The sequence below is a fragment of the Canis lupus genome, chromosome 7 (genome assembly GCF_048164855.1).
Source record: "Canis lupus baileyi chromosome 7, mCanLup2.hap1, whole genome shotgun sequence".
In the NCBI taxonomy this organism is placed as follows: domain Eukaryota; kingdom Metazoa; phylum Chordata; class Mammalia; order Carnivora; family Canidae; genus Canis; species Canis lupus.
This window is the reverse complement of record NC_132844.1, coordinates 28,394,499-28,406,873: the sequence shown is the minus strand read 5'-3', so window position 1 is coordinate 28,406,873 and position 12,375 is coordinate 28,394,499. Positions and strand designations below refer to the sequence as shown.

At 36.3% G+C, this 12,375-nt stretch overlaps 1 protein-coding gene across 2 annotated transcripts in view; it reads left to right on the top strand.

The window, feature by feature from the left end:
* CYB5R4 (cytochrome b5 reductase 4) overlaps positions 1-12,375 on the top strand; it is a 76,929-nt gene that overhangs the window by 10,331 nt on the left and 54,223 nt on the right. The window lies entirely within an intron of this gene.

The following is a 12,375-nucleotide window of genomic DNA, read 5'->3' as shown; positions in this document are numbered from 1 at the left end:
TAATTCTTGACTGTGGATTTCTGAGCACCTCTCTTCTGCTATCACTTGCTTGTTTAGGAAATACAAATCAACATTTTTTTTTACAGCTACATTTCCCCTTATTTTCTAATTTGATCCATAGGTTTTCCTATTGCCTTTTTCTTACTATTAAATACAGATAATCTCATCCTTGTTGATTTTATCTGTTCTATCCTTCTGACATCCAAGATGATTTGCTTTTCTTTTACTTTTACTCTGTCTTTATCTCCTGAATGGTCAGTCTTCTCCTTGTTTTTGTTTTTAAGTTTTCTTCGGTCTGTACCTTCCTTTCATTCACTAAAAATTCAATAGAGCAAAAAAACCTGGTGGCCTCGGGGCGTCATCTGTAACCCACAGGGGTTTTGTTTGGTTGACCCAGTGGTTTATAAACTTCAGCCAACATTTTGAAATTTTCTTTGGGAATTTTTTAAATTATAAATTCAATTTTTCAAAACAATGGAGGGCTATTCAAATTCTCTTTTGTTTTTATGTCAACTTTTCTAAATTATGTTTGTTCAGTGAATTTGTTAACTTTAATCTCAGTTATTGACCATATTGACATAACGTAGTTTACAACATTCCCTTAGGAATGTCTTTAGGTTCTATAGTGAGGTACCCATTGTAGTCCAGATATTGCTAATTTTTGGCTTCTCTCTTTTTTCTTGATCAGTCTTACTAGAATTTTATTAACTTTACTAATTTTTTCACTTTTATTTTCTTTCCTGCTTGTCCATTTTCTATCTCATTAATTTCTACTATCATAGTTAGGAAGGTCGCTAATTTAAGACTCATTTTCCTGCAGCGTTGGCATCAATGTATTTATGGAGATAATTTGGAGTTATCTTGTTATATTTTTGGTGAATATCTGAACTACCTGATTCTAAGCTTTTATGCTTAAACTATTACAGTATACTGCCTCCTGTTTTATTATATTCAACTCTAGATTGAATCCCAGTTTAGCATTTGTGTGTAATTCACTTTGAGTGCCATATATAAATTAATTCATTAAGGAATTACCATGGGGTGCCTATTATTTGTAGTTCCTTTCCTTTTTGTGTTAATTAACAATCATATAGGATATCCCTGAGACAGTTTTTATCTCTGGTAATTTAATGAAACATAGCTTTTGCTTTTTTTGGTACCTGTGTGTAGTTGTCATTCATAAGAAATAGAGAAGATAGGCTTGAACTCCTCTATCCTGGTTTATTCATTTAATCAATATTTCTTGTCCTGCACTCTACCAGGTTCTAGGGATAACCTGGAAATATAAAACAGAGATGACTTTTGATCTTAGGGAATTTACAATCCGGTGGAGAACACAAAAGCATTAATCAAGTCTGATAAATAATATTGTGAAGGAGAGGTACGCTGTGCTGAGTTGCCTGCAGAAGATTGACCTGAGATCTGAAACCTAAAGGAGAGTTAACTAGACGAAGAAGAATGGGAACTGCACTCCAGGCTCCAGAAGAAGCATGTGCAAAGTTTGGGGGGTGTGGCGGTGTGAGAGACAGAGGTCATGTGCACACATGTCGGTGTTTACCTGAATAGAAGGTGCTTGAAGTTAGTGATATGTGTCTTCTTCTTTCTTCTCTTGTTTGGTATTGGAAAGACACATTCTTTTCAAAGATACCACTGTCTGTAAGACATTTTCTTCCCTATAGTCGTCTCTGTGTGTTCTCATCAGTCCTCTCCAGCCTCATGACCGTGGACAGTAGCCTGTCCAGCACTGCTTAATACCCTTCAATTCTGTCCTTTCTTTCTGCCAACAGTTTCTTCCTTTCATCAACATGTGACTTTGGCCCTCTCAGACTGTGTTTCTTTCGCTGGGCTTGCTTCCTTAGCCCTTGGTCTTGGACTTCTGTTAGAACATTTGTAACATTTTTTGACTATTTTTAGTATTCTTCCTATTTAAATTTAATTCGGGAATATTAGTATACTGTTTCTCTCCCTACCCCTAGCTTCTAGCACAGGGCATGGTTCCTGATTAGTGTTTATAGTAAATGTACCTTGAATTGTATATATATTTTGATAGGTGTAGAGGTTGGGTTTTTTTTTTTAAGATTTTATTTATTTATTCATGAGAGACATGGAGAGAGAGGCAGAGACATAGACAGTGGGAGAAGAAGGGCTCCTTGTGGGGAGCCCGATGTGGGACTCCATCCCAGGACCCTGGGATCATGCCCTGAGCTGAAGGCGTAGACACTCAACCACTGAGCCACCCAGGTGTCCCAATAGTTGTAGGAGCTTTATTTTTTTATCTTTTATCTTTTATTTTTATTTATTTATTATAGTTGTAGGAGTTTTAAACCACAGTATGGTTTTAATTATTTCACAAAATAGTAACCAGTTCAGAAACATGATATTTGATGTTTCCAGATTATTGGCCTCTGGAGTTCCTTAATCAGTTTGAAACTATTATTTCTGGATAACTTTTATATATAGATTCATGGTCCATTATTCATTTTTGAGTCCCATTTTAAAATGTAGTAGTATTTCCATTAAGCTTCTTTTTATGGTTTCTGTCTCTAATGAAATTTCCTTTCTGTTAAATATCATCCACATTTTCTACTAGATTTTTAAAAAGATATTAATTATAGTAATTTTTATGTCCCTGTGTAATAGTCCTAGTATATGCATCATCTTAAGTCTGGTTGTGTTACTGTTTTTCTCTCTTGACAGCAGGTTCTTTTGTCTTTTTTTTCTCAGTGTGACTTGTAATGTTTCATCAAATGTTACACATTGCATAAGGTGAACAGTAGAACCTAAGATATTTATGCTTAGAAATGAGTACACTTTTTTTGGCAGACAGTCTGATTGAGTCAGTCTGGGTAGTAGTTGAGCTGGTTTTGAGGTTTATTGTTGCTATTGTTATTATCAGTATACCACAGACTTCAAATTCTTCCAGCAGTGGGTTGCTGCTCACTTGGTTTTAGAGCGAAGCCTGCAGTGTTGGAGGATTTTCTCCTTGTTTCTATTCTATTCTGAGCTGACAGCTTGCCTAGGTATCTGTGCAGGATTTCCTTCTGTGCTCTTCCCCTCTCCCCATGGTGGACTGCTCTTGCGTGTTACCTGGTGCAAGACTTGTCAAGGCAGAAGGGTTTTGCAACCCTTTTCCTGTTTGAGCCTCAGTCTTAGGCAAGTCCTGTGCACTTGAGCCCCAGGGGCTGAACCTTTTCCCTGCTTGTATCACTTCCCCAGTGGAGGTTATCTTTTGCCTCCTACCTACTCCATGCAAGATCTAGAATGTAGGCAGGTTTCTTGGTTTTTGCCTCTCCCCATCCCCTCCCCTCCTGCCAGCTGAGCTTTGCCTTGTATTGGCAGGGGAGGAGGAAGACAGGGACAGCCTGAGCAATTTTCCTGCTTCCCTTCCAGTGCTAGAAGACATCTATTTTGTATCAGCACAGAGTCTGGGCATGAATGTGCTTTCTGTCCCTCCCCCAGTGTTTATCTTGCATTTGCCTAGTGTCAGACCAGAGGAAAGGAAGATGAGTATTTCCTTCCCTGCTAACATTTTCCTGGTATCGGTGCAGGGGCTCAAGGATGAGAGGCTTGACTGTACCTTCCCAGCAAATGGACAACATTTGCTGCAGGTGAGGGTTCAGTCTGAAGCATGGGTGAACTTCTTGCTTCTGCCCCACTGGGAGCTGATAATCACCTTATATTTGGGTAGTCCAAAAGTATACATAGACTTCTTGGTACTCCTGCTCTACCCTCAAATCTTGGAGCAGGCATTACACACCAATACCAGCAATTTTACTTTCTCAGCTCTGCCCTGCTCATAGTACTTCTCATGAGCATCTCATGAGGTAGAAAACTGTAAAAAAGAAAATTGTGGGAGGGTACAGAATCCTGTGTCTAAGGCTTCCGGGGTTCTAAATTGACGTGAGTACACATTTGGCCCTTAAGAGTTTGTTAAAATTTCAGGTGTTTTGTAAATGTCTCTTTTCCATGTTCTATCAAAGATGAAACAATTCATGTATCCCATCTCCTCAGAGGATCTTCTCATTCTGGATTTTAGATTATTGATTGCCTTATGACTTCAAGTCCCTGATGGGCTCAAAAACTGGTGGTTTTTATGGATTGTCTGGCTTTTTCTTTTTTCATTTTAATTTCTTTTTATTTTTTAAAGATTTCGTTTATTTATTTGAGAGAGGGAAACAGAGAGAGCACAAGTGGGAGGACAGGCAGAGGGAAAGGGACTAGCAGACTTCCCACTGACTTCAGAGTTTACAGAGCCTTGAGGCAGGGTCCAATACTGGGCTCGATTCTAAGACCCTGAGATCATGACCTGAGCTGAAGTCAGATGCTTAACTGACTGAGCCACCCAGGTGGCCCTGGCTTTTTCTTTTTGTTAAGGGTAGGAATAAATTTTTTATACGACTTTTTACTTTTGAAGTTCATTAGTATCGCTTAACTAATGATAGCTTAGCTTTGTAGCTGACTTGTTTTGGAAAATAAGAAAATAATCCAAAGCACAAAGACATATTTACTTTTTTTTCTCCCAAGTAATTAATAGCAAGGCAGTCAAATGCTGGTCACTGGTAGACCTAAGGCATAGGCAGACAGAGGGAAATAATCCCATGGAAAACTAATCTTTTAGAGAGAGGGTGTCTTGCTTAATATTGACAAATTGTAAATCCACTTTAAGTATATAGTAACTGTGGCTATTGCTAATGATGTTTGGTCATTGTTCTCCCTAAGAGAGGTTTGTGAATTTTTTTCAAAACATTTAGAGTAATGATTCCTGAGACTGTTGATAAAATTTTAATGCTTTTACTAATCCATTTCCTTTTGAATCAATTTCCTAGTTAAATGTCAGGGCTGTTTTTCCTAATACTAATGTCCATAGGATTATCTTTGATAATTATGCCTGTTGATGTTCTGAAGTGCATAGAGACCTTTATTACATTCTATTTAAATTTTCCCACGCACACTGAGCCATTCAGATCAGTTTGTCTTAGCTCTTTTGTAAATTAGACTCAGCATGATTGAAGAAATTGTTTGGTGGAGTTAGAAGCTCTAAATTGTATTCAGGACAGTTTTTACCTGGCTCTTTTCTAGTTTATGTGATGTAGTACTGGCCTCATTTTTCATCTTTTTCTTCTTAAAATTGTGCACCAGAGGTTGACAATTTAAGTTGCTTAGATACTAATCTTAATTTTAGAGCCTTTCTTCAAATGTCTGTCCTTTTATTTTGAGAGTGATAGACCAGAAAGCTAAATGGAAGCTCCATGCATGTGGGCAGAACTCTTTTTTTGCATTGGTTGGCTGCACTGGCAGGTGTCCTCAACCGACTGTATATAAGTCTTTGGGCTGGAATCCCCCCATCGTCTGCAAATAAGTGTTCTGAAGGTTATTTGGGAAATGGGAGCTGCTGGGATGGTGGTAGGTAGGAGGTGGATCTTAATTTTTTTTTTTTTTTTTTTAGATTTTATTTATCTTTTCATGAGAGACAGAGAGTCAGAGACATAGGCCAAGGGAGAAGCAGGCTCCCTATGGGGAGCCTGTTGTGGGACTTTATCCCAGGACCCCCAGGATCAAGACCTGAGCCAAAAGCAGACACTCAACCACTGAGTCACCCAGGTCCCCTGGATGTTAATGTTTTGATATGTTAATTCCTACTTTAGGTTTTTAGTTTAGACCTCTCCACCACTCCCAAGTGTGTTTCCTTCCATATAAGGTTTCTCTGGTTTATCCTCTGTAGAGAAAAACCCTACACGTGTTGCAGAGTTGGGAAGGGGCGGGTTGCTTGGTTGTGAAAGAAGAGAGGAGGGGATTTAAGGCTCCTATTTCTTCTTACATTGAATTTGAGACCTTCCTGCCCCCTAACTTCAGAACTACCTGGAATCTCTGACTCTTATACTTTTTCTGGGAGGTGGGGGGTTCTGTTGCACACATTGGCTTTTTATAGATTCCTCAACTTACACAGGGTTTATTTTCACCTTTTTCATTCTGCTGAGTATGTTATCAGTCATCCATTTGGCTTTCAGGCTTCCAAAACTTTATTACTGTCATCTCCTCTGATTTCTGTGTCTTTTTGGTTTTATGTGTTATTTATCCTTTACATGTGCTCACTTGGCAGCACATATACTAAAAATGTTATTTATCCTTTACAGTCATTTTAGAAACTTTTTAGGAGCATAAGAGACAAAAGAATGCTTTTAATCTCAAACTCCTAAGGTATTCTACGATTTAACATCTAGTTGGGTACAATATTAAGTAAACTGGTTAAAGTTAAGGATATATATTGTATTCCTAGAATAGTCACTTTAAAAATAATACAAAGAGGAATAGCTAAAAAGTCAATAGATATAATGAAATTCTAAAAAATACTTCGAAAAAAATAAAAAAAAAATAAAAAATACTTCGTTAACCTCAAAGGAAGTAGGGAAAGAGGAATAGATAGAAAACTTATAAGATATAAAACTTATAAAAAGAAAAAGAAAATTTGAGGATAAGGATGAAGAAGAATGTAGAAATGTCTATTTAGGTGCTCTGTAAAAGAATGTACTTTAAATATAAAGACACAGATAGGTTGAAAGTATATGTGTAGGAAACTGTATATTATCTAGACAGTAAGTATAATAAGGTTGGACTATATTAATATTAGATAAAAGATACTACCCAAACAAAAATAAATCTTACTAGAGGTAAAGACATTTCATCATGTTAAAAGTCAGTTCATTATGAAGACTTTATGCTTTAACGAAGCTTCAAAATACATGAAACAAACATTGATAGCATTGAATGTAGAATAAAAATTCAAAGTCATTGTTGCATATTTTAATACCCTCTCTTAGCAGTTGATAGATCTAGATAAATGACTTAAAATAATGTGCTATTTCTTTACTGAACACAAGATGGCAAACTGGTCATGGTACTTGCAAAAATGGATCTGTGTATTTGAATACAGGGAAATATACTATGATTTTATTATGTGGAATTAATTTATTATGTGAATTATTTTACTTTTCCTTCATTTATTTTAAAACAAAATGAACAGTGGCAAATAGTGAAATAAATAGTAATACTGCAATGTAGTCGTATAATACTTGACATGTACATGATAAGCATTAAATGAATTTTTGAAAAAAAAATTTTGTTGAATGAATATAATGTGGGACTTTAGAGTTAAATCTATGTTTGAATTTTAAACAAAAATTATTTTTAAATCTGATTACAAAAATGCCACTTTCACTTATAGCAATAGTTCTCAAACGTTTTTGGCTTTAAGATCTCTTTACTCTTTTTAAAAAAACTATTGAAGACCTCTAACGAGTTTTTGTTTATGGTTATATCTATTGATGCTTTCACCTTTCAGAAATGAAAATTATGAAATTTTAAGAGGCAGCTCTTTCTTCCCAAGATTTTAATTATTTGGTTATTTATTTGAGAGAGAGAGAGAGAGAAAAAAAAACAGAGAGAATGTGAGTGGGGAGAGGGAGAGGATCTTAAGCAGACTCCACACTGAACACGGAGCCTGACATGGGGTTTGATCTCACTACCCTACCATCATGACCTGAGCCAAAACCAAGAGTCTGACAGTCAACCAGCCAAGCCACTCAGGCGCCCCAATTAAACCACCTTAAAAAAAAAAGATATTTAAAGAACATTTAAAAATTCACTTTAAAATAAAAACAATAAACTCACTATATGTATTGTATGTTATCACAAATAATAGATATTTTTATGAAAAATAACTCTCTTTTCCAAGAGAGTTTTGTTTTTCCAAAACAAAATATAGAGAAGTGGCATCATCTTACATTTTCGCTAATCTCTTTAAAGTGTGGCTAAGGTGACAATTGTATTTTTCTATCACTTTCTGCATTTAATCTTACCACATGTGAAAGATTTTTTAAAAGGTGGATAACATCTTAGTATTACTACAAAAATGTTTTGGCCTTGGGCCACTCACCAAAAGACTTTTGAGCTCCCTTAGGAAGCCCTGGATCATGCTTTGAGACTCTCTGACATAAGATAGAGCAAAGAAAATGAGGAATTATCAGTGGGTGTGTGGCCTGAACCATGAGGATGTAGTTCACTCCTTATCAGTGGATTATTATGGTTCTCTTGTGGTTACCTAACCTGAAAAATTGTAGGAACCTTATCTGGGAGATAGATTAGTAAGTGTAAATGTTACTTGAGTCTAACTTTGTGTGTCTGATGTAGAGCTGGGGTTGAGAATGAGTTGGAGCTTGCTGCAATCCAGTTGTGAGTTCAGTTATCTGAGATAAGTGATTTGGGGTCTGTAGGTGGCAAAAGGCTTTTTCTGTCTATGGGAAGTTGAAGTGGTGGCTTAAAAAGAGTGCTCTGAAGTTGGAAGCTTTACACATTGCTGTTGAGAATAGAAAACATTCTGGCAATTCCTCAAGAGGTTAAACATAAATTGTATTATGACCCAGCAGATTTACGCCTATGTATATACTCAAAAAGAAATAAAAATATATGTCTACATAAAAATGGGTACATGAATGTTCATGGCAGCATTATTCATAATAACCCAAAAGTGAAAACAAGCTAAATGTCAATGAACTGATGAACAGGTAAACAGAGTATGCTCTGTCCATATATGGAATATTATTCAGCCATATAAAGGAATGAAGTATTGATACATACTGCAACATGGATGAACCTTGAAAACATTATACTAAGTGAAAGAAGGTAAACAAAATACCATGTGTTATATGTTCCATTTATATGAAATGCCCCAAATTTGCAAGTCTCAAGAGACAGAAAGTACATTAGCGGTAACTTAGGAATACTACCTGAAGAATGTTTCTGCATATTGGTAAGTCATAGTACCTGTCACATGGTCAGTGACCTGTACAGGGACTCATCATATCAACATCAAAAGCTTAGAGGGGGTTTCCCCTTTTTAAAGAACTGAGGAGTCCTCTTTGTTTCTTTTTAATACTTTTTAAAATCAGATAATGCAGCTAGTGTTATTAGTGTCTCTTTTTTAGCCATGGCTGCTAGGAAGTTCAGGATGACATTTACTGCTCAATCACAGTAACTTTGTTAGTTGGGTTAGGCAAGTGGTATATTTTCTTTTCTTTTACACATTTTGTTGTGGGTTTTTCAAGTTTCTACAAACAAACTTAAATATTTTGTTATAAGATGCCTTAGTCTTTAGCAGTAGTAGCTAGGGTTTAAATTACAACAAATATAAAACGTATATGTGAAAAACTAGGGGCAGCACTTACCAAGATAGAGAAGAGTTCTTTCTGTGTAAAATGGCAACATTAGTTTTTAGGTAGAAAAATGATAATGATCCTTGAACGAAGCCTTTAAATAAGCAGTGAGTTCCTAGACACTGGCACTATTCAAGCAGATGCTAGATGATCATCTGTTTGTAGATCTTATAGAGGTAAGTCCTGTATTGGATTGGAAATCAGACTAAACATTACCTTTAGAGTTCTCCAAGTCTTAAGACTCTTTCTGTGATTGAATTGGCAGTAATTTCTGATGATACAAAGCACTAAGTGGTCATTTTAAAGGGAGTAATTTTTATTCTAAGAACATATTTGAGAGCTTGGAGTTCCAGACATATAACACATGAGAGATAATTTAGTATGAAAATATTAGAACAGGTACTACCAGTACATTGCCTAAAGAACTCAGTGTGGCTGTTGTTCTGAAAGTGTGCTCTCAATTTCACTGCAGCTCAGCTAGGACAATTTAGCTAAAAAACCCACCTCTGAATGTTGCTAGAGCATTTGAAAAGTGATGTATTTAAACATTAGAGTATGTGTTCCTAATAAAACTGTTGTGTCTTAATTTTAGTAAGTTCTTTTTTTATCAGTTTTTTCAGTTACATTGAGATATAATGGACATATAACACTTTGTAAGTTTAGGGTGTACCACACTATGATTGGTATGTCTATTGTGAAATTAACTTGCTCTTAACAGTACTCAGTCAATCCTTCAATCTACTCTGGGTTACAGTTTATAAAACAAAATACAAAACAAAAAATATCAGTATAAAGGAGGGGATGGATGAATGGATGGGTGGATGGGTGGATGGATAGATTGATAGATCAGTAGATATTCTCCCTAAAGCCCTCTGTGTAACTGAAGGTGACCCATATAAATAACCTAAAAGCACCAGTTGGGCTGTCACCAAAATCCTCTGCTACATTCAGGATTGGTGTTTTATGAATCTCTTCCTGCCCATTTTTGTTCTTAATGTTATTGTTAGGATTTAGATTTTGCAGAATTTATTAATAACCTAGAATTAAATTGAGATTATGCCTGTGGATTCCTAAATACTATCTATTTATATTTAACAGGCAGTCAGTTGTATAGATCTGCCATACTGGAGCAGAGCATCTAGAACTGTGGGAAGAAGTTAATTGTGTCATTGCAAAATTTAGAAAGTTGCAAAATTAGTTTCTAAAAACCAGGTGGTAAGAATCCATAGGAAGCTAGAGGCTTAGACATGAGAGACTGCTGTCTAAAACCTGGGTATAGTACAAATAGAATACAATCAAGCATGAAAGAAAAGCATAAAGTTAGGTTCTTTGCATTTATGTTCTTTTGCTACAGTTAAGTTTTAGTTGTTAGGAAATGCCTTCGAAAAGGAAAAAGAAAGGCGATAAGATAGAGGAAGAAAAAGAAAAACAGCAGTTGCATTTTGGGAGCTGGATTTACATCTCATAATTAAAAAATTACTAACACTGCCAAGTGTGGTTGGATCTAACATTTCTTGGACTGAAACATTAATAGTCTCAGTTCCTGAGAGTGAGGGATTTTATTGGTATTCCCAGTTTTGTCCATTTGAAGAGCATGGAAGCTGTTCAAATCTGGAGTGAGAATATGAGAGGATAAGGGTCCATCAAAAGGGCTGTGAGGGGGCAGCCCCGGGGGCGCAGCGGTTTGGCACCGCCTGCAGCCCGGGATGTGATCCTGGGGACTGGAGATCACGTCCCACATCGGGCTCCCTGCATGGAGCCTGCTTCTCCCTCTGCCTGTGTCTCTGCCTCTCTCAATCTCTCTCTCTCTGTGTCTCTATGAATAAATAAATAAAATCTTTAAAAAAAAAAAGAGTTGTGAGGTCAAGGAGAGCACCTGTGGGATGTTTTAAGCTTTATATGCTGATTATGGATAGCTGGCAAAGCTGTTTATCTTTCTACTGGTTGCTAAAACACATGACATTCCATTATAGAAGGTTCATGAACCTTCTATGTGTATTTTAAGTTTCATATTCTTGAGAAACTCTAGTCCAGGTTTGCTTGCAGAGAAAGTTTGGAATTCCTTTGTTTGGAAGGCATTCTGTCTTAAAACAACAAACAAAACAAAACAAAAAACAAAAACAAACCCCACACCCATTGAGAATAATTTTGATCCTAATCATTACCTCTGGCATTTGTGGTCTGTGGATTTTAAGCATTAAACAATAGGAAAATTTCCTTCCAAATTTGGTGGGGAAGGTGGATAGGGAAGAAGAAAGGAGGGAACTCCACCAGTTGTTTGGATTTTTTTTTCTCAGACTTATTTGGAGAACTGCTGAAAGAGAGATTTTGTGAATTTACTTCTGTCTGTTGCCTAAATTGCTTTTAAGCCATTTTATAAAGAAATATAGCTGGTTGGTTATTCTCTAAAATTAAACTTGTGGAAAAAAGACAGTACCTTTTTGGGTCTGAAATCCAATCTCTTCTTTCTTCTAAAGATTATTATATAGAATGAATATTTTAAGTTACCTGAAGTTATTTAAATTCACGGGAGTCATAACATAAAGAGGGAATAGTCCTGGATATAAGAAAAACCAGTTGTCCTTGTTCTCTTGAGGTGTCTTTAGGGCTGGATTTGTCTACCATCTAGTTTTCAAGTAAAGGATTAAAAAGCAACTCATTTCCTTGGGAGGGCTGTTCATTAAGAAATTTTCCTCCATTTGTTGTTCCCTTTTTTAAAAAAAAAAATAAAAATACATTTAAATGTATGAACAGATAAAGTAAATGTTTGAGGAAGATAAAAGGATTATTAAGATCTAAACCATAATCTTTGTTCCTTGGACAACTGCAGAGAAGGATTATGCTTCCTTTCTCAGAGCATGCCTCAGTGGCCCAGTCACCCCTGCTTGCCCATTGTTCACTGAGATGAAATAATGAGTGTTTCATTATTTCTTTGTCTTAGGAGGCAATTCTCTATAGGTTTTTCAGATATCTGCACATCTTATAAGCAGAAACACTGGCTGTCTTTGTGCTGGACAATCTTTTCAGGGATATTTGCATAGTAAACAACCTTGGGTAGTAGAACTCCTGACTTCCTCTAGAGTAATGGACAGGCTTGCCTACTGTTTGGTATAATAAAGGTAATGTCACCCTCCAGAACAAAGGGTGCATCTCCTTACTGCCCATT